Here is a 20,290-nt window from a genome sequence, read left to right as displayed (position 1 = left end):
CCCCCCCCCCCCCCCCGCGGGAACGAACGGAATGGCTCTCCCCCACCCCCCTTCCCTCCTCGCGGGAACGAACGATGGCTGAAGCACTTTCACACAGGTAGGAAGATGGTTTATTTAATCTTTTCTTTGCTGATAAATGTTTATTCAGATTGGATTTATTTGTATAATATTTGTATAAGTATAAATAAGGATTTATTGTAGAATTTAATGACTTCCCTTCCCTCCCCACCTCGTTCTGGACGCCTAATTTGTAACCTGCGCCTGATTTTTTAATGTGTAGAACAGGTTTTTTCAGTTGGACAAAAATCTTCACTTGCTCCATTCTAAGTTAGTTTTGGAGTACGTTTGCACTGTGGAAACTTTGAAATCAGGCATCAGTGGCCGGACACGTCCCCTTTTGAAGAAAAAATTCTGTTCCAAAGTAGAACTGTTCTACCTGACTAGAACTGCAGAAAAGAAAATGTGGAGAATTACGATTTCTAAGATAGTCCGTTCTCCACCAGTTGCTCCTATAAATCAGGTGCAAATCATGTGGAAACTTGGGCCCATAATGTGGATAAATGTGAGGTTATCCACTTTGGGGGAAAAAACACGAAGGCAGAATATTATCTGAATGGCAGCAGATTAGGAAAGGGGGATGTGCAACGAGACCTGGGTATCATGGTTCATCAGTCATTGAAATTTGGCATGCAGGTAAAGCAGGCGGTGAAGAAGGCAAATGGTATGTTGGCTTTCATAGCTAGGGGATTTGAATATGGGAGCAGGGAGGTCTTACTGCAGTTGTACAGGGCCTTGGTGAGACCTCACCTGGAATATTGTGCTCAGTTTTGGTCTCCTAATCTGAGGAAGGACGTTCTTGCTATTGAGGGAGTGCAGCGAAGGTTCACCAGACTGATTCCTGGGATGGCTGGACTGACATATGAGGAGAGACTGGATCAACTGGGCCTTTATACACTGGAGTTTAGAAGGATGAGAGGGGATCTCGTAGAAACTTACAAGATTCTGACGGGACTGGGCAGGTTGGATGTGGGAAGAATGTTCCCGATGATGGGGAAGTTCAGAACCAGGGAACACAGTCTTGGGATAAAGGGCAGGCCATTTAGGACTGAAATGAGGAAAAACTTCTTCACTCAGAGAGTTGTTAACCTGTGGAATTCCCTACCGCAGAGAGTTGTTGATGCCAGTTCATTTGGATATATTCAAGAGGGAGTTAGATATGGCTCTTACGGTTAAAGGGATCAAGAGGTATGGAAAGAAAGCAGGAAATGGGTACTGAGGGAATGATCAGCCATGATCTTATTGAATGGTGGTGTAGGCTCGAGGGGCCGAATGGCCTATTACTGCGCACCTATTTTCTGTTTCTATATATTTTTTGTTGCATCTGCCTTGCAGTTTCGCGTTACATAATGAGAGAAAAAAGGAGTACATTCATGTGAGAAGGTTATAATGGATAGGGGAAGGGAGTTTTGCTCAGGAACAGTACATGCTTTTGTAATGAATAAAGCATTACTAACTGGAAATAATACAGAATATATATACCTGGAGCAGTAGAATAGTGGCTATGATACTGGATTAGTAATCCAGAGGCCTGGGCTAATGATCCAGAGACACGAGTTCAAATTCCACCACCGCAGCTGGGGAATTTAAATTCATTAATTAAATCTGGAACGAAAAGTTAGCATCAGTAATGGTAGAAGACTATGGGCTCAAAATTGGCCAGGAGTTGCTCCGTTTTTTTTGGAGCAACTTGATTTTTCTGGAATATCTTAAAAATTCCCATTTTGCGCCAGTGTAAGTGAGTTAGTTACGATTTTTTTAGTTTAGTTTTTCTCAAAAGGGGGCATTACCAGCCACCTACGCCAGTTTTGGCCATTTAGACCCTTTTGGCCAGCTAACCTACTCTAAATCTACTTAGGCCAGCATCTGTGGCCACTTCAGAAAACCCTTGCGCAGGTAGGTACGTCGGAGGCCAGCAGAACTTAATGACTTGACGAAAGAATGTGAATAGGATTAAACAGCTGTATTGGACATCATATGACAAACTTCGCAAAGTTAATTTACTATATAACAGAAGCATTCATGGAAGCTTAAACTACAAAAATAAAAGAAGTAAAAGATAGTTGAATTAAATTGCCCTGATATCTCAACTAATTTAAACAACTATTTTTTTGCAATGATTATACTGCGCTAAAATTGAGCTCATATTCTCTAAATAAAGCCTACTTCTATAAATAAGATATTCTCTTCGTGTTCCTCCATCACTTATGTTCTTCTTTCACAATAGCACCAGGTGAATAGGCTTGACAAATGGTCCCCACTATTTACAAGAGACAAAACATATTTACATAATTTTTTCAAAGTATTCAAATAAAAAATAGAAGTAAGTCCTACCCTACCTTCATCTTCAGCCCGGGAAGGCAGCAGGCCAGCCTGTGCGGTAGGCCATTCAGCCTGGGATAGGGGCGAGTTGCACCAGTAGCCAGTATGATGATGATGATCAGGTCCCACGCTGCAGCAACACACTGAGAGGCTGGGGTGAGGAGCTACTGCGCATGCGCGCACACGTGCACACTCCAACGTGCATATGCACATGTCCCTGCACTGTTTTCAGTGTGGGACGCTGGCTCCGCCCCCAACCTGACTGGCCATGCTGCGCTAAGACCCGGGAGAGGCTGGACAGCGGCCAAAGTGGGGAGTGATTTTTTTCTCGGAGCACTTTTCAAAGCAGAAAAGCGGCGCATCTCCAGTGAGTGTGCCGAAAACAGGGGTGAGCCAATTTTGAGCCCAATGAAGCTATCAGATTGTCGGATGGTTCACTAATGTATTTTAGTGAAGGAAATCTGCCGTCCTTACCTGGTCTGGCCTATATGTGATTCCAGACCCACAGCAATGTGGCTGACTCTTAACTGCCCTCTGCAGTGGCCTAACAAGCCACTTAGTTGTACACATTGCTGCGAAAACAATAATGAGAATAAAATTGACCTCGCCACCAGTTTTGGACACCTAGTTGACCCTCGGGTCGACGCCAAGTGTTAGAAATAACCAAGTTAAGGCTATCTCTGGTCACTTTAATAATCAGGATCGACTGTAAACCAATATGATGGGTTTATTGTATTTAATCAGCGTTTAAAACGGAACAGTTATACAGCAAAAACATACAACTGTATCAAGTAGCTGGTAACCGATCCAATCAGACAAACGGCTGGTACGTGAGCAGTTCTCTGGCTTGCGGACTCTCTTCCTTTTGTCTAGAGCCTCCTTCGGTGAGCATGGGATCACTCTCGAAGAGTGTTCGACCAGCCCAACCTCTGGTTCTTCCCTCCACCGTCAGCGTCCTCAGGGTGTTACTCTTATTCTCTTTTTAGGGGTGGCTCTGGAATAGGATATTGACAACACTTTTTGGCCGATACAGGTTCCCCTAATAACTCCGTACCCGATGGGGCGTCGAGTTCTTTGTCTCAATTCTTGAATCAAAGCACTCCCCTAAAGGGGTCTCAAGATCTCAGCCAATTTGTCGAGTTATTTAAGCATTTTGATGGTTCTTTGGAATTTGTGTCTTATCGCCCTGGTCCCAATCTTCCCTGGTACAATTGGTCCAAGGCTTGGCCTTGTACACTTTCCATCAGGAGGCCCAAGCCAGAGCTGTGTCACTTCAGCCGGTCGTCATGGATACCATCACTCCCATTCCTTCTATTCTATATCTTTTATGCAAATTAAATTTTAATTATCTTCGCAAGCAGTTCTGTTAAACAAGCTCCAAGTTCTATCTTAGCATTATAATATGGTTATTAGCAATAATAGAAGAAACATAGGTTGGCCAAATTAAAGACTAAGTCAAAATCCTAAACTTACAAATGACAGACAAGGCCATATCATGCTGTGGGCCCCAATGTAGAATGTTATCCATCCTCTACTCTAATTCATTAAAAACACTGTCTCAATTCTAATGCAAGTCTTCCTCGGAAAATTAAATGTAGACAGTCCCAGGTGAAACATAACTTATACATTAACCCTTTGCTTGTCTCGAGCAGAAACATACAATCATTTAAACACAGTATTATTCGCATCACAGTTTTGTTCGCATAACCATATACAGTTTGGATACACCTGATTTCTAACACGAGTTCTGTTCACTAACATCTGTGTCAAAAGTGGGAGAGCTATCCCGCAGACTAGTCAAGCAACAGCCTGACACAGTCATACTCACAATCATTCCTTTTACTGGCAGGATACCCGCCAGAGGTGACGGCACAGTGGTATACAGTTGGGAGGGAGTGGTTCTGGGAGTCCTCAACATTGACTCCAGAACCCATGAAGTGTCATGGCTTCAGATCAAGCATAGGCAAGGAAACTTCCTGCTAATTACCACTTACCGCTCTCCCTCAGCTGAGGAATCAATGCTTCCATATTGAACACCACTTGGAAGAAGCACTGAGGGTAGCAAGGGCACAGATTGTACTCTGGGTGGGGGACTTCAATGTCCATCACCAAGAGTGTCTCGGTAGCACCACTACTGACCAAGCTGGCCGAATCCTGAAGGACATATCTGCCAGACTGGGACTGCAGCAGTTGGTGAGCGAACCTGTCTACTTGTCGCAGATGCATCTGTCCATGACAGCATTGGTAGCAGTGACCACCGCACAGTCCTTGTGGAGACCAAACTCAGTCTTTACACTGAGGACACCCTCCATCTTGTTGTGTGGCACTACCACCGTGCTAAATTGGATAGGTTCAGAACAGATCTAGCAGCTCAAACCTCGGCATGCATGAGGCACTGTGGGCTATCAGCAGCAGCAGAGTTGTATTCCACCACAATCTGTAACCTCATGGCTTGGCATATCCCTCACTCTACCATTACCATCAAGCCAGGGGACCAACCCTAGTTCAATGAGGAGTGCAGAAAAGCATGCTAGGAGCAGCATCAGGCATACCTAAAAATGAGGTACGAACCTGGGGAAGCTGCAACACAGGACTACATGCATCCTTATCAGCGGAAGCAGCATGCTTTCGACCAAGCTAAGCAATCCCACAATCAAAAAATCAGATCAAAGTTCTGCAGTCCTGCCACATCCAGTCATGAATGGTGATGGACAATTAAACAACTAATTGGAGGAGGCTCCATGAATATCCCCAACTGTCAGAGCACAGCATGGGAGTGCAAAAGACAAGGCTGAAGCATTTGCATCCATCTTCAGCCAGAAATGCCGAGTGGCTGATCCATATCGGCTTCCTCCTGAGGTTCCTACCACTACAGAAGCCAGTCTTCAGCCAATTTGATTAATTCTACTCCACAAGGAACAGCTAAGTGCCCTAGATACAGCAAAGGCTATGGACCCTGACAACATCCCGGCTGTTGTGCTGAAGACTTGTGCTCCAAAACAAGCTGCACCTCTAGTACAACTATAACACTGGCATCTACCCGACAATGTGGAAAACTGCCCAGATATGTCCTGTCCACAAAAAGCAGGATGAATAACACCCCTATTTAAAAAAAGGAGGCAGACAAAAAGCAGGAAACTATCGACCAGTTAGCCTAACATCTGTCATTGGGAAAATGCTGGAGTACATTATTAAGGAAGCAGTCGCGGGACATTTGAAAAGCATGATTCAATCAAGCAGAGTCAGCATGGTTTTATGAAAGGGAAATCATGTTTGACAAATTTGCTGGAGTTCTTTGAGGATGTAACAAGCAGGGTGGATAAGGGGGAAACAGTGGATGTGGTGTATTTGGATTTCCAGAAGGCATTCGATAAGGTGCCACATAAGAGGTTACTGCACAAGATAAAAGCTCACAGGGTTGCGGGTAATATATTAGCATGGAAAAAGGATTGGCTAACTAACAGAAAACAGAGAGTCGGCATAAATGGGTAATTTTCCGGTTGGCAAACAATGACTAGTGGGGTGCCGCAGGGATCGGTGCTGCATCCTCAACTATTTACAATCAAATTAATGACTTGGAAGAAGGGACTAAGTGTAATGTAGCCAAGTGTGCTGATGATACAAAGATGAGTGGGAAAGCAAATTGTGAGGAAGACACACAAAATCTGCAAAGGAATATAGACAGGCAAAGTGCGTGGAGTATAATGTTGGAAATGTGAAGTTATCTACTTTGGCAGAAATAATAGAAAAGCAAATTATAATTTAAATGGAGAAAAATTGCAAAGTACAGAGAGACCTGGGGGTCCTTGAGTTTGAAACACAAAAAGTTAGTATGCAGGTACAGCAAGTAATCAGGAAGGCAAATGGAATGTTGGTCTTTATTGCAAGGAGGAAAGAGTATTAAAACAGAGAAGTCTTGCTACAACTGTATCGGGTGTTCAGTTTTGGTCTCCGTGTTTAAGGAAGGATATACTTGCATTGGAGGCTGTTCAGAGAAGGTTCACTAGGTTGATTCCAGAGATGAGGGGATCGACATGAGGGTAGGTTGGGCCTATACACATTGCAGTTCAGAAGAATGAGAGGTGATCTTATGGAAACATAAGATAATGAGGGGGCTCGACAAGGTGGATGCAGAGAGGATATTTCCACTCATAGGGGAAACTAAGACTAGGGGACATAGTCTTAGAATAAGGGACCGCCCATTTAAAACTGAGATGAGAAATTTCTCCTCTGAGGGTTGTAAATCTATGGAATTCTCTGCTCGAGAGCTGTGGAGACTGGGTCATTGAATATATTTAAGCCAGAGATAGAGAGATTTTTGAGTGATAAGGGAGTAAGGGGTTATGGGGAGTTGTCAGGGAAAATGAAGCTGAATCCATGATCAGATCAGCCATGATCTTATTGAATGGCAGAGCAGACTCGAAGGGCCAAATAGCCGCCTCCTGCTCCTATTATGTTCTGAATTCAATCTGGCCAGTTACCGTCCTATCAATCTATTCTCAATCATCAGCAAAGTAATGGAAGGTGTCGCGACAATGCTCTCAAGAGGCACTTATTCACCAATAACCTGGTCACTGATGCTCAGTTTCAGGTCTGCCAGGACCACTCGGCTCCAGACCTCAATAGGGCCTTGGTCCAAACATGGACAAAAGAGCTGAGTTCCAGTGTTGAGGTGAGAGTAACTGTCCTGGACATCAAGGCAACATTTGATCGAGTGTGGCATCAAGGAGTCCGAGTAAAATTGAAGTCAATGGGAATCGAAGGGAAAACTCTCCACTGGCTGGAGTTATACCTAGCACAAAGGAATATGGTTGTAGTAGTTGGAGATCAATCATCTTAGCCCCAGGACATTTCTGGAGGAGTTCCTCTGGGCAGTGTCCGAGGCCCAACCATCTTCAGCTCCTTCATCAATGACCTTCCCTCCATCATAAGGTCAGAAGTGGGGATGTTCGATGATGTTCAATTCCATTCACAACTGTTCAGATAATGAAGCAGTCCATGCCAGAATGCAGCAAGACCTGGATGACATTCAGGTTTGGGCTGAAGTGGCAAGTAACATTTGCGCCACACCTGTGCCAGGCAATGACTATCTCTAACAAGTGAGAGTCTAATCACTACCCATTGACATTCATCGGCATTACCATTGCTGAATCCCCCACATCAACATCCTGGGGGTCACCATTGACCAAAAACTGAACTGGACTGGCCACATAAAATACTGCTGCTCAAGATCCGGTCGGAGGTTGGGTATTCTGCAGCGAGTGGGCTAAGTTTTTCTTTTAAATTAACATATAGCATATAACTAAATTCTAAAAACTAACCTTTATTTGTTTAACTAATTTAATAAACTATATAAGATAAATACTTGATTAACGCTAAACTAATTAATTTAATTAAATAATGCGAAAACAGGAGATGTGTTGCTGCTGCAATATGTGGGAGCTTCTGGACGTTTTGGTCCAGGGCGACTACATCTGCGGTAAGTGTCTGCGGCTCGACAAACTTTGGCTCCAAGTTGAAGAACTGAAGTCCGAGCTGCTGACATTGCGAGACATCAGGGAGGGAGAAAGTTACCTGGACCAATGCTATAGGTAGGACTAAGAAAGAGGTTCTGCTGAGAGAGTTTGAACAGCTAGGGATTAAATTGAAAAGCAGAACCATAAAGGTAATAATCTCTGCATTATTACCTGAGCCACGAGCAAATTGGCATAGAGTCAATGGGACCAAGTTTCGGGCCGCGCCTAGAACGGCGCAGCCCCGACCTGGACGCCCATTTTTCGCGCCACAAAGTGCGCCTAAAAAAAACTTACAGATTCTCTGGCTCCCGGCTGGTCGTTTGCAGCTTGGCGCGGCGCAGCACGAGCTGTAGAGGGCGGAGCCAGGTCTCTGCGCTGAAAACAGTGCTGGGACCTCTGCACATGCGCGCTACAGTGGGCACACATGTGCAGTAGCTCCAGGCGCCCGAAACTGTGTGGGAGGGACCCGAAGCACGCAGCCCCTAGCCCTGGCCGAATGGCCTCACTGGGGCTGCGTGCATAAGGCTCCTCCTACGGCCAGCTCCTGCTTCCTCCTGACCAGACTTGACTCCCGCTCCCCCTCCGCCCCCGGCCCGACTCGTGCTCCTGACCGCCCCGCCCCCCCCGACCGGACCCGATCCGACCTGCGCTCCCCCCGACCCCGACCCGCGCGCCCCCCGACCCGACCCGACGCCACCGCCACCTACCTGTAAATCTGGTGCTGGGGCCGGGCCCTGCCCGAAGTCTTAGGCCCGGCCGCCGGGCCCAGCCCGTTCGGCCTCCCTCCCCCTCTCATTTCTTCCCCTCCCCTCTCATTTCTTCCCCTCCCCTCTCCTTTCTTCCCCCTTCTCCTTTCCCCCCCTTCTCCTTTCCCCCCCTTCTCCTTTCCCCCCTTCTCCTTTCAACCTTCTCGTTTCTCCCCCCCTTCTCCTTTCCCCCCTCCCTTCTCCTTTCCCCCCTCCCTTCTCCTTTCCCCCCTCCCTTCTCCTTTCCCCCCTCCCTTCTCCTTTCCCCCCTCACTTCTCCTTTCCCCCCTCCCTTCTCCTTTCCCCCCCTCCCTTCTCCTTTCCCCCCTCCCTTCTCCTTTCCCCCACCCTTCTCCTTTCCCCCCACCCTTCTCCTTTCCCCCCTCCCTTCTCCTTTCCCCCCTCCCTTCTCCTTTCCCCCCTCCCTTCTCCTTTCCCCCCTCCCTTCTCCTTTCCCCCCTCCCTTCTCCTTTCCCCCCTCCCTTCTCCTTTCCCCCCTCCCTTCTCCTTTCCCCCCTCCCTTCTCCTTTCCCCCCTCCCTTCTCCTTTCCCCCTCCCTTCTCCTTTCCCCCCTCCCTTCTCCTTTCCCCCCCTCCCTTCTCCTTTCCCCCCTCCCTTCTCCTTTCCCCCCTCCCTTCTCCTTTCCCCCCTCCCTTCTCCTTTCCCCCCTCCCTTCTCCTTTCCCCCCTCCCTTCTCCTTTCCCCCCTCCCTTCTCCTTTCCCCCCTCCCTTCTCCTTTCCCCCCTCCCTTCTCCTTTTCCCCCCTCCCTTCTCCTTTCCCCCCTCCCTTCTCCTTTCCCCCCTCCCTTCTCCTTTCCCCCCTCCCTTCTCCTTTCCCCCCTCCCTTCTCCTTTCCCCCCTCCCTTCTCCTTTCCCCCCTCCCTTCTCCTTTCCCCCCTCCCTTCTCCTTTCCCCCCTCCCTTCTCCTTTCCCCCCTCCCTTCTCCTTTCCCCCCTCCCTTCTCCTTTCCCCCCCTCCCTTCTCCTTTCCCCCCTCCCTTCTCCTTTCCCCCCTCCCTTCTCCTTTCCCCCCTCCCTTCTCCTTTCCCCCCTCCCTTCTCCTTTCCCCCCTCCCTTCTCCTTTCCCCCCTCCCTTCTCCTTTCCCCCCTCCCTTCTCCTTTCCCCCCTCCCTTCTCCTTTCCCCCCTCCCTTCTCCTTTCCCCCCTCCCTTCTCCTTTTCCCCCCTCCCTTCTCCTTTCCCCCCTCCCTTCTCCTTTCCCCTCTCCCTTCTCCTTTCCCCCCTCCCTTCTCCTTTCCCCCTCCCTTCTCCTTTCCCCCCTCCCTTCTCCTTTACCCCCCCTTCTCCGTTCCCCCCTTCTCCTTCCCCCCTTCTCCTTTCCCCCTCCCTTCTCCTTTCCCCCCTCCCTTCTCCTTTCCCCCCATTCTTCTCCTTCCCCCCCTCGCCTTCCCCCCCCTCGCCTCCCCCCCCCTCGCCTTCCCCCCCCCCGCCTTCCCCCCCTCGCCCCCCCCCCCGCCTCCCCCCCCCTCGCCTCCCCCCCCCTCGCCTTCCCCCCCCCGCGCCTGCCCCCCCCCCCCCTCGCCTTTCCCCCCCCTCGCCCCTTCCTTTACCCCTTCTCCTTTACCCCTTCTCCTTTAACCCCTTCTCCTTTATCCCTTCTCCTTTACCCCTTCTCCTTTACACCCTTCTCCTTCCCCCCTTCTCCTTTACCCCCCTTCTCCTTTCCCCCTCACCTTCTCCTTTCCCCCCTCCCTTCTCTTTCCCCCCTCCCTTCTCCTTTCCCCCCTCCCTTCTCCTTTCCCCCCTCCCCTTCTCCTTTCCCCCCTCCTTCTCCTTTCCCTTCCCCCTTCTCCTTTCCCCCCTTCTCCTTTCCCCCTTCTCCTTTCCTCCCTTCTCCTTCCCCCCTCCCTTCTCCTTTCCCCCCATCCTTCTCCTTTCCCCCCATCCTTCTCCTTTCCCCCCATCCTTCTCCTTTCCCCCCATCCTTCTCCTTTCCCCCCATCCTTCTCCTTTCCCCCCATCCTTCTCCTTTCCCCCCATCCTTCTCCTTCCCCCCATCCTTCTCCTTTCCCCCCATCCTTCTCCTTTCCCCCCATCCTTCTCCTTTCCCCCCATCCTTCTCCTTTCCCCCCATCCTTCTCCTTTCCCCCCATCCTTCTCCTTTCCCCCCATCCTTCTCCTTTCCCCCCATCCTTCTCCTTTCCCCCCATCCTTCTCCTTTCCCCCCATCCTTCTCCTTTCCCCCCATCCTTCTCCTTTCCCCCCATCCTTCTCCTTTCCCCCATCCTTCTCCTTTCCCCCCATCCTTCTCCTTTCCCCTCATCCTTCTCCTTTCCCCCCCATCCTTCTCCTTTCCCCCCATCCTTCTCCTTTCCCCCCATCCTTCTCCTTTCCCCCCCTTCTCCTTTCTCCCCCCCTTCTCCTTTCTCCCCCCCTTCTCCTTTCTCCCCCCTTCTCCTTTCTCCCCCCCTTCTCCTTTCTCCCCCCTTCTCCTTTCTCCCCCCTTCTCCTTTCTCCCCGCCTTCTCCTTTCTCCCCCCCTTCTCCTTTTTCCCCCCCTCTCCTCCTCCCACCCTTCTCCTCCTCCCCCCTTCTCCTCCTCCCCCCCTTCTCCTCCTCCCCCCCTTCTCCTCCTCCCCCCCTTCTCCTCCTCCCCCCCTTCTCCTCCTCCCCCCCTTCTCCTCCTCCCCCCCTTCTCCTCCTCCCCCCCTTCTCCTCCTCCCCCCCCTTCTCCTCCTCCCCCCCTTCTCCTCCTCCCCCCTTCTCCTCCTCCTTTCCCCTTCTCCTCCTCCCCCCCTTTATCCTTCTCCTCCTCCCCTCCCTTTCCCCTTCTCCTCCTTCCCCCCCCCTTTCCCCTTCTTTCCCCCCCTCCCTCCTTCTCCCCCCTCCCCATCCCTCCCCTCCCCTCCCCTCCCCCTGCCCCCCCTCTCACCCGCTACCCCCCTCCTCCCCCTCCCCTCACTGTCAGAAACACAGACACTGACAGACAGAGAGTGAGAGACACACACAGATAGACAGACAGAGAGATAGAGACACTGACAGAGACACAGGGGGGGCATCCCTGTACACTGTTGGAGGGCTCCCGGTGCTGCAGTCGGTAAGTAAAAAATGTTTTATTTATTGATTTTTTTAAAATGATTTCTTATTGATTTTTTTAAAATGATTTCTTAATTTTTTTTGATTGATTTATTGATGTTTTTATCATTTATTATTGATGATGGCTCTTTATTTGTAAAACTGAAGTGTTTAATGTTTGTAAACTTCCCTTTAGACCTCCCCCCCCCCCATTCCCTACGCCTGATTTGTAACCTACGCCTGATTTTCTAAAGTGTAGACAAGGGTTTTTCCAGCGTACAAAAATCTTCACTTACTCCCTTCTAAGTTAGTTTGGAGTAAGTTTTCACTGCCGAAACTTTGAAAACAGGCGTAAGTGGCTGGACACGCCCCCTTTTGAAAAAAAAATTCTGTTCCAAAGTAAAACTGTTCTAACTGACTAGAACTGGAGCAAACTAAATGCCGAGAATTTGAATTTCTAAGATACTCCGTTCTACACCAGTTGCTCCAAAAAATCAGGAGCAACTAAGGCCGAAACTTGGGCCCAATAGAATCGGGGGGGATGAATGCGTGGCTCAGAGGTTGGTGTGGGAGAAATGAGTTTTGATTCGTGGGGCACTGGCACCAATATTCAGGAAAAAGAGAGTTGTTCTGTGGGGACGGGCTACACCTGAACTTTGCTGAAACCAGACTTCTAGTGAACCGAGGTAGACAGGGCTTTAAACTAAAGAGAATGGTCGCAGTGGAGAGAAATCTAGAAAGCTGAAGCGAAAAGGAAGCAATGCAGGAAAGTGATTGTGGTAAGGATAACCAAATTATGTCAGGAAGGAACGGAGCATACAAATGCACTAACAAATAGGGTCCAGGTAAGAAAAAATAGCAATAAGACAAATAAGGCAATAGTACAAAATAATGTTAAGATGCCTAATAGTGTTAAAAAGACAAATCTAAAAGCATTGTATCTGAATGCATGAAGCATCTGTAATAAGACGCAAATAGATGTAAACAGATACGATATAGTTGCAATTACGGAGACATGGTTGCAGGATGACCAAGGTTGGGAACTGAATATCCAAGGATATTCGATATTTAGGAAGGACAGGCAAAAAGGAAAAGGGTGGTGTAACGTTGTTAGTAAAGGATGAAATCAGAGCAATAGTGAGAAAGGATATTAGCTCAGAAAATCAAGATGTAGAATTGGTCTGGGTGGAGCTAAGGAGCACCAAGGTGCAGAAAACATTGATGGGAGTTGTCTAGACCTCCAAACAGTAGTGGTAGTGTAGAGGATGGCATCAAACAGGAAATTAGAGATGCATGTAACAAAGGTACTACAGTAATCATAGGTGCCTTTAATCTACATGTAGACTGGCCAAACCAAATTAGTAATAATACTGTAGAAGATGAATTCCTGGAGTGTGTACGTGATGGTTTTTTTAGACCAGTATGTTGAGAAGCCTACCAGGGAACAGGCTATCCTAGATTGAGTATCATGTAATGAGAAGGGGTTAATTAACAGTTTTGTTGTGCGGGGTCCTTTAGAGAAGAGTGACCATAACATGATTGAATTCTTTATTAAGATGGAAAGTGAAGTAGTCCGATCCGAAACTAGGGTCCTAAATCTAAATAAAGAAAACTACGAAGGTATGAGTGATGAATTGGCTATGATAGATTGGGAAGATTCATTAAAAGGCATGACGGTGGATAGGCAATGGCTAACATTTAATGCATGAATAATATTTGAATTGCAACAGTTATACATGTCTTTTTGGAGTAAAAACAAAAAAGGAATAGTGGCCCAGCCATGGCTAACACAAGAAATTAAGGATAGTATTAAATTCAAAGAGGAGTTATACAAAGTTGCCCGAAAGGAGGGAGAGAGAAAACAGGGAACTACAGACTGGTTAGCCTAACATCAGTATTAGGGAAAATGCTAGAGTCTATTATAAAGGATGTGATAACGGCACACTTAAATAATAGCAACGGGATTAGACAAAGTCAATATGGATTTATGAAAGGAAAATCATGTTTGACAAACCTACTGGAGTTTTTTGAGAATGTAACTGATAGAATAGATCAGGGATGTAGAGTATTTGGATTTTCAGAAGGCTTTGATAAAGTTCCACATAAGAGGTTAGTGTGCAAAATTAAAGCACATTGGATTGGGGGTAATGTACTGGCATGGATTGAAAATTGGTTAACTGACAGGAAACAGAGTGTAGGAATAAACAGGTCTTTTTTGGGGTGGTAGGCAGTGACTAGTGGGGTACCACAGGGATCAGTGCTTGGACCCCAGCTATTCAAAATATATATAAATGATTTGGATGAGGGAACCAAATGTAATATTTCCAAGTTTGCTGACGACACAAAACTAGGTGGGATTGTGAGTTGTGAGGAGGATGCAAAGACGCTGCAAGCTGATTTAGATAGGTTGAGTGAGTGGGCAAACACATGGCAGATGCAGTATAATGTGGATAAAAGTGAAGTTATCCACTTTGATAGGAAAAACATAAAGGCAAAGTATTATTTAAATGGTGATGGCTTAGGAAATGTCGATGTACAAAGGGACATGGGTGTCCTTGTATACCAGTCATTGAAAGCAAACATGCAGGTGCAGCCAGCAGTTAGGAAGGCAAATCGTATGTTGGCCTTCATTGCAAGAAGATTTGAGTACAGGAGCAAGGATGTATACTACAGTTATTCAGGGCCTTGGTGAGACTGCAACTAGAGTATTATGTGCAGTTTTGGTCTCCTTACCGAAGAAAGGATATACTTGCCATAGAGGGAGTGCAGCAAAGGTTCTCCAGACTGATTCCTGGGATGGCAGGATTGTTGTATGAGGAGAGATTGGGTCGACTCAGCCTGTAATCACTAGAGTTTAAAAGAATGAGAGGGGATCTCATAGAAACATATAAAATTCTGACGGGGTTGGACAGACTGGATGCAGAGAGGATGTTTCCCTTGGCTGGGGAGTCTAGAACAAAGGGTCACAGTCTCAGGATACAGGGTAGGAAATTTAGAACCGAGATGAGGAGAAATTGTTTTCACTCAGAGGGTGGTGAAGCTGTGGAATTGTCTACCTCAGAAGGCTGTGGAGGCCAAGTCACTGAATATATTTACGAAGGAGATAGATAGATTTCCAGACACAAAAGGTATCAAGGGGTATGGGGAAAAGGCGGGAATATGGTGGTGAGATAGAGGATCAGCCATGATCATATTGAATGGCGGTGCAGGCTTGAAGGGCTGAATGGCCTACTACTCCTATTTTCTATGTTTCTATGACTCCCTTTCCACCATCTGCAATGCTCAACTCAGTGTGATGAAATACTCTCAACTTGCCTGGATGAGTGCAGCTCCAACAACACTCACGAAGCTTGACACCATCCAGGACAAAGCAGTCTGCTTGATTGGCACTCCCAGTCACCACCTTAAACATTCACTCCCTCCACCACCGATGCACCGTGGATGCAGAGTGCACCCTCTACAAGGTGCATTGCAGCAACTTGCCAAGGTTTCTTCAGAAGTGCCTCCCAAACCCGCGACTCTACCACCTCAGAGGACAAGGGCAGCAGGCGCATGGGAACACCACCACCTGCAAATTCTCCTCCAAGTTACACATCATCCTGACTTAGAAATATATCACTGTTACTTCATTGTCGCTGAGTCAAAATCCTGAAACTCCCTCCCTAACATCACTGTGGGTGTACCTTCACCACAAGGACTGTAATGGTTCAAGAAGGCAGATCAATAGTACCACCTTAAGGGCAATTAGGGATGGGCAATAAATGCTGGCCTTGCCAATGACGCCCATACCCCAGGAACAAATAAAAAAAATAAAAGTCCTCTCATTTGTTTTCCCCTGCAGAATTAGGGAAGATTTCAATCATAAGTCCCAGCATAATGAGTTCTCACCTGCATGGAGGTGAAGCCCCACTTGTTAATATGGGGGAAAAAAATCATTGGGTAAATCATAGCGGGTAACTTTTACATATCTTTTAGTCTAGAGTGTGATTGGCAGAAGCCTAAAATGCGCTCACCTTCTTTCCCTTTCAACAAGTGAATGGTGTTTAGATGGGTATCAATAAGGAAAGGAGAACGATGCATTTTATGGGTTCAAATCACCCCAAAGCATTTTTTGGCGTACTTGAAGAGTTATGCCTGATTTTTTGGGGGCCTTAGTATGCCAAAAATAATATTCTAAGTTTCCCCATTGAATTTTTTCATTTTGGCGTGGCGTAACCCGACCTTTAGTTTTGATCTGCGCCAAAAAGATCAGGCTGCCATGGTAACCAGGGACACAATATGAGCTGAGGCTGCAAAGTGAAGCAAACAGCCAACTCCCAACACATTAAAAAAATTGAGAAACACACAGCAGCAACTTATTTCCTACCCCGCCCGAAGGGCTTACCGATCCGGTCCCATTCTCAGTCCCCGTTCTCCCGGTCCGGTCCCATTCTCGGTCCCCAGACACTCTCGCTCTCTCTCTCTCCCCGGGCATCTGCTGCGCCGATTTCCTTAACTCTCTGGAAGGTTTTTCTGCAGAGGCCACATAGGCTGGCCTAAGCACAACTGGAGTAACTCTCAGCTGGCCAAAGTTCCCTAAATGGCCACAATTGCGTCGGTGGCTGGTTACGTCCCCTTTGGTTGAAAAAAAAACTGACCTTAAAAAATCGTAACTAACTGAGTTACGCTGGTGCAAATTGATTGGGGAAACTGTGATTTTTCAACTTAGGCCAAAAATAGCAGCCTGCTCCAAAAAAATGGCACAAATCACTAGGGAAAATTGAGCCCTAAATGATAGTGAAATGTCAGCATTAAGCACTCGCAAATGAACTAGATGATAATACAGGCTAGCTGCACAGTAAAGTTCTGTTTCCACTGCCGCAACAATGTGCCTTAGCTCTAATTTCAGAAGAGGGTGTCCTCCTAAATTTTTCCTGCACGTGATCATTTTTGTGCGTTAAATGTGTCAAATTACAATGTTTAATGTGAAATTGGGTTGCATCTTAGTCATGAAGAGTTAGGCCAAGTTGGTTTCTTCTAGAACGGTCAAAACTAACAGATGAAATTGGTTTTCAACTCGGCTGTTTGGGCAGAATTTAAATCAGAGTCCCAAAAGTGCGAATCAATTGTGCTTGCCCATTCCCCAAGGAATAAAAACTTTTTTTAATTTTACAAAAAAGCTGCATCTCAATTTTCACTGAAGAATGCTGAAGTTTTATGCATACATCATTCTATGTAATGAAGGAGAGACAGGGGTATCTAAGGATTTACCAAATACTTTCTTTATAGGTAAATGTCGTCTACAACTTTATCTCCGTCAGCTTGGTTTAGTTGGTAGCACTATTGCTTTAAACCCAGAGCTTTGCTGATTCAAGCCCTGTTGCAAAATTTGACTAAATAACCTGGGCTGACATTCTGGCACAGTGTTGAGAGTTCTATGTTGCCAGAGGTGTCATTCAGTGTCAGTGGCAATTGTGGCTATAATGTATTATAGAAACATAGAAACATAGAAAATAGGTGCAGGAGTAGGCCATTCGGCCTTTCGAGCCTGCACCGCCATTCAACAAGATCATGGCTGATCACCCATCCCAGCACCTCCCCCTCCCCCCCCCACGCCCCCTCCACACCCCCGACCCCCCCAGCCGCAAGGACCACATCCAACTCCCTCCCGAACACATCCAATGAACTGGCATCAACAACTCTCCGCGGCAGGGAACCCCACAGGCCAACAACTCCCCGAGTGAAGAAGTCTCTCCCAATCCCAGCCCCAAACAGCCCACCCCCCCCATCCCAAGAGCGTGGCCCCCCCCACCAGCTCCGGACCCACCCAACACCAGGAACACTCCCCCCGCACCCAACCCGCCCCGTCCCGTCAGAATCCTTCCCAAATGCCGAACACCCCCGGATGTCGAGCCCCAGCCCCGGCCACCCCGGAGCCACACCCCCGCGACACCAACCACACCACATCTAACAACCGCCATCTGCGCAGTCAACCCGTCCACCCCACTCTGAACACTCCCTGCACCGAGGCACAGAGCCCCCAGGCCCGCCCCTCCAACATACTTCGCCCCCCCCAGACCTTTGCTGCAATGTGGCCCCTCCTGTCCCCCGCCCTGGGTTTCTCCGCTCCCCACCTCCACCACTCTCCCCTCCATCCCCCGCCCCCGTCTCCCCTCATCTTCCCTCTGCCTCCCTGCACAGGCTCCCATCTTGGGGGCGGTAAGCTTCTGGGGCAGGGAATTTTAGCCCCCAACATTGGCCTTACCACCCCTCATTGGAAGCGGAGCGCAATTTCCCACATGCCACTTCCTTTGGGGGCAGTTACCGGTGCACGACTGGATGCTCCTGTGACAGTTGGAACTGGTGCTCTCCACTCTCCCGTCCTGTGACAGTTGGAACTGGTGCTCTCCACTCTCCCGTCCTGTGACACTTTGAACTGGTGCTCTCCACTCTCCCGTCCTGTGACACTTTGAACTGATGCTCTCCACTCTCCCGTCCCGCGACAGTTTGAACTGGTGCTCTCCACTCTCCCGTCCTGTGACACTTTGAACTGGTGCTCTCCACTCTCCCGTCCCGCGACAGTTTGAACTGGTGCTCTCCACTCTCCCATCCTGTGACAGTTGGAACTGGTGCTTTCCACTCTCTCTCTTGCGACAGTTGGAACTGGTGCTCTCCACTCTCCCATCCTGTGACAGTTGGAACTGGTGCTCTCCACTCTCTCTCTTGCGACAGTTGGAACTGGTGCTCTCCACTCTCTGACATGTGACAGTTTGAACTGCTGCTCTCCATTCTGACATGTGATAGTTTATGCTGGGAATTTATTTTCTGGTGGATCTGGAAGCATGTCCATGTAGAAGATTTTGATTTTTTACAATTTATTTTGTTCATTTCGGAGTAGACGTGTATGCATATTTTATGTACATTATTTCTCAGGACATACCCACTCAGCCACTATACTTTGAGCCTAAAAATGACGACTATGTTAAGTTGATATTCCACTTTTAATGTGTGTCAGCTGTGGCTCAGTGGGTAGCACACTCGCCTCTGAGTCAGAAGGTTGTGGGTTCGAGTCCCACTCCAGGGACATTGAGCACATACATCTAGGCTGACACTCCTTCTTCTTAGGTGGTCCCTCGTATCAAGGATGACTTGCTGATACTCCAGTGCAGTACTGAGGGAGTGCTGCACTTTTGGAGATACCGTCTTTCGAATGAGATGTAAAAGATCCCATGGCACTATTTTGAAGAGGAGGAGGGGTGCCCTGGCCAATATTTATCCCTCAATCAACATAACTAAAACAGATTATCTGTCATTATCACATTGCACAAATTGGCTGCTGTGTTTCTTACATTACAACAGTGACTACACTCCAAAAGTACTTCATTGGCTCTAAAGTGCTTTGAGACGTCCGGTGGTTGTGAAAGGCGCTATATAAATGCAAGTCTTTCTTTTCTTTCATGTAGGCATTAAGTCATTTATTTTAACTTCTGTTAAAATAATTGTCAAATGGATATTGTACTAACATGTTAAACCTTTGTCCTCTAATATTAACAGTAGTGATTTCAAGGTTTTGATTTCAAAATAAGTCATTGATATAATAGCCTGGTATAAAGAGAGGATTCACGACAGTATCTGCCAATGATCTTCATCAGAAGATGGCTGCCTGTATTGCATTCACCTTGTGTGATTTGCCATCATGTGCTTTTGAAGCCAGATGTAAATCTTTGAATCCATGCTTGCGATGAGGAATGCTGCCCTATTTCAATGTATGTTTCCTCATATAATTATTCTTCTTTTTGAGTCATATATAACTCTTCGAAATCAAAAGCTCATGGAACAATGCCATATAGTTTCATCTGGAAAAAATCTTAAATGAGGAGCCATGCCTTCCAAGGAGGGCTGACTCAGTCAAAGATGGAATGCACATAACCAAAGCAAAGCTCGGTTTGAGCAGTAGGTGGGGATAAATCAATTAACGGACCACAATCCATTCATAATTTTTCATTTAATAGTGGGCTGAGGATTACTTATCAGCCAGCATTAGTAATATTTAATTAAGTTGGTGAAAGCGAATATTTCATTCCATTAAAATATGGAATGCATTTGAGGATTAAGCATGGTATTTTATAATAACGGAATCTATATACAATTATTCATAGTATATATTGATAATGGGGATAACATGAGTGATTAAATGTATTTATATGTGGAATATATGTTGATGAAGGCTAAGCATAACACTGGGTAAATTTTCATCTATACAATCTCGGCATGAATTATCACCCGGGCAAAGCGCAAGGAGGGAAGTAGGGATGGGTGGGTTGCGGGGAGAGAGGGGCAGAGATTCCATGCCCATAACGGATTGCACACTTATAACAGAGCCTGCTTAATTTTTCTTCCATTTAATTTAAATGGCCTGATTTTCCTTTCAGGCAGTGCAGATGAAAATCTACCCCAGTATGTTTAATGCTGATTCATATCCTTGCTTTCCAAAATAAGGAGGAAGGTAGATTTGCAACATATGGTCAAGAATTCAGCTACTAATTATGCACAATGTATTTTATAAGAAAATAAATTATTCAAAAATACTGTTTAAAATCTTCTATTTTGAAATTAGATTTACCTAGCAATGTTTTA

General features: G+C 47.2%; 1 protein-coding gene across 8 annotated transcripts in view; it reads left to right on the top strand.

The window, feature by feature from the left end:
- Nucleotides 1-20,290, top strand: part of mipol1 (mirror-image polydactyly 1) — a 442,941-nt gene that overhangs the window by 159,900 nt on the left and 262,751 nt on the right. The window lies entirely within an intron of this gene.

This window comes from Pristiophorus japonicus, chromosome 4, assembly GCF_044704955.1.
Source record: "Pristiophorus japonicus isolate sPriJap1 chromosome 4, sPriJap1.hap1, whole genome shotgun sequence".
Classification (NCBI taxonomy): domain Eukaryota; kingdom Metazoa; phylum Chordata; class Chondrichthyes; family Pristiophoridae; genus Pristiophorus; species Pristiophorus japonicus.
Note: the sequence above shows the minus strand (reverse complement) of the source record. Positions and strands in the feature narration are given on the sequence as shown.